The sequence below is a fragment of the Eumetopias jubatus genome, unplaced genomic scaffold, assembly GCF_037043125.1.
Source record: "Eumetopias jubatus isolate StellerSeaLion01/CBP00866 unplaced genomic scaffold, mEumJub1_p1.0 scaffold_1, whole genome shotgun sequence".
Classification (NCBI taxonomy): domain Eukaryota; kingdom Metazoa; phylum Chordata; class Mammalia; order Carnivora; family Otariidae; genus Eumetopias; species Eumetopias jubatus.
In genome coordinates, this window is record NW_028274807.1 from 15,015,230 (window position 1) to 15,017,320 (window position 2,091).

Genomic DNA, 2,091 nt, shown 5'->3' on the forward strand with positions numbered 1-2,091 from the left:
GAACAAGGAGTGGCAACAGCATCACCAGCAAGACTGGAATCCAGGGTTGAAACCAATCATGGATTCATCTCTAAACCATTCAACTACTCATATATCATCATTGCTTCCATTTCTGTAGTAATTTTTCAATAAAGCTTTAGTGACATCACAAATTCTCCTCTTCTTTCCCTACCCCCAACTGATTAAAAATAAAGAACATATCCAATCAGGAAAATGAACTTCCTTTTTAGAGTGGGATTTTTCCCCTCATGGTTGTTTCCTTATCCATGACCCACTTAGGTGACTGAGCCAACGTATTCCAAGGAATATTTTGACTTGCTTAACTGATGGTGCTTAATTTTTTAAAAGAGCTACAAGTTAAGAGTGTTAACATTTTCATGTCTTCAGATAAAAGTCATAGTAATATTGACTCTCTTCCAAATGCATCTTAGGTTTCAGGTGAGGCTTCCTCCCCCCCGCCCCGCCCCAGTGTAAAATAAGGGTAAATGGGAAAATTGTGGCACTAAAAGAATTCCATTTTTGGTATACTCTTAACAGACTCAAGGAAGCATTCTTTCAGGAATTTTTTTCTCTAATAAATTAGTTTGACGTTTAAAGAGTAGGAAAAAGGAGAGCCCCTCAAGTTTGGATGAAGACCTGCTATCCTTGCAATGCCAGAAAAAGGAACTTTGACTTTTCCAAAGTGGGCATGAGTGAACTTCTGGGTGAAAAGCAGAAACTTATTGCTTCTATGAGTGCCAAATACAGTGTCATGGTGATTGAGATTTGTGTATATAGTAGAATCAAATGAAGGTACATTCACTCGATAAGACTTATTGAACACAGACTTTATGTGGTAGGCATTCAACAGATAAAAAGATAAACCTATATAGAATTAACAGATCTTATCTGGTGCTTACAGATAAGTTGTAGAGGTTGAACTGTCATCAAATATCTACAACAAAACATGATATAGTCAATGGTAGAAGAGAGATAGAGACAAAGTTTGAAATGGGTGTTTAAAGGGATCTATAGATTTTTTTCACTAAAAACAAAATGATAATATCATTCATGGGGCAAGCACTAAATCTCCCCAATATCTAAATTCAGGATTATCAGCAGCCTGGTATTCTTGCTTGAAGGCATAATAAAATAAATTTATACTGAAGGTGAATATGTGGCAAACATAATTAAAACCTAATAACACTAATTGGAAAATATTGATTGATCTGATCCACCAAAGCAAGCCTAGTTTTAATAGATGTGAGGCCCCCTTTTTTCATGAGAAAGCAGATTACTGAGGTTTTCTTCCATATGTCCTTTGGTATAAATATTATATAGAGAGTACCTAAGACTGTCACACTTAAATGTCTTTGACCATCAACTCTACACAGTGAGCTAACTGGCAACTACCTGGGATGCCTGGATGCCAGCTTCCATGATCAGGGCTATTGCAATGACCTTGGATGTGACAGCTTTTGAAAACAAGGTATGGCGGTGGTGGATATAAATGCTGCCATCCAATTTGTTGTGGAAGATGCTGGACACTTGGTTTCTACTAAGTTTTAAGATCTAAGATTCTTGGGAGAATGATCCAACAATAAGATTTAACTTCTTAAATGTTTAATTTTATCAAATCTATTTCCAGCTTATATCAGCCAGAGAAGACGAATTGCAGGCTCACCAACTTGTTGGCCTAAGATTTAAGAGTTGTCCCTGTATATACAGCTGTTCAATAGCAATTCAAACTTATTCTATAAATATTGGATATTTTATCACAGCCATTAGTCTCCTTTCACTCTCAAGACACTCATTTTTCATCGGAAATGTCTTTAGTGTGTTTTATACTGGGAGAAATCTCTATAATCATTTTCCATTTTCCAAACACTAAATGTGTTTAATGTGGCATTACAATATGGTCTTAACTTTAGTCATTTATCTTAATAATTTTCCTTTGTTTTATGATATTTCAAATGAAGGCAACTGTTTCTCTTCCTGAGGATATCATTTATTTACATTATTAAATCAGTGAAAAACAAATACAGATTTAGCTTGAGAGGGAGAGGTTGCTGGTCTTTTCCAGCTTGCTATTTTTCTTCCCTCTTCTGTATT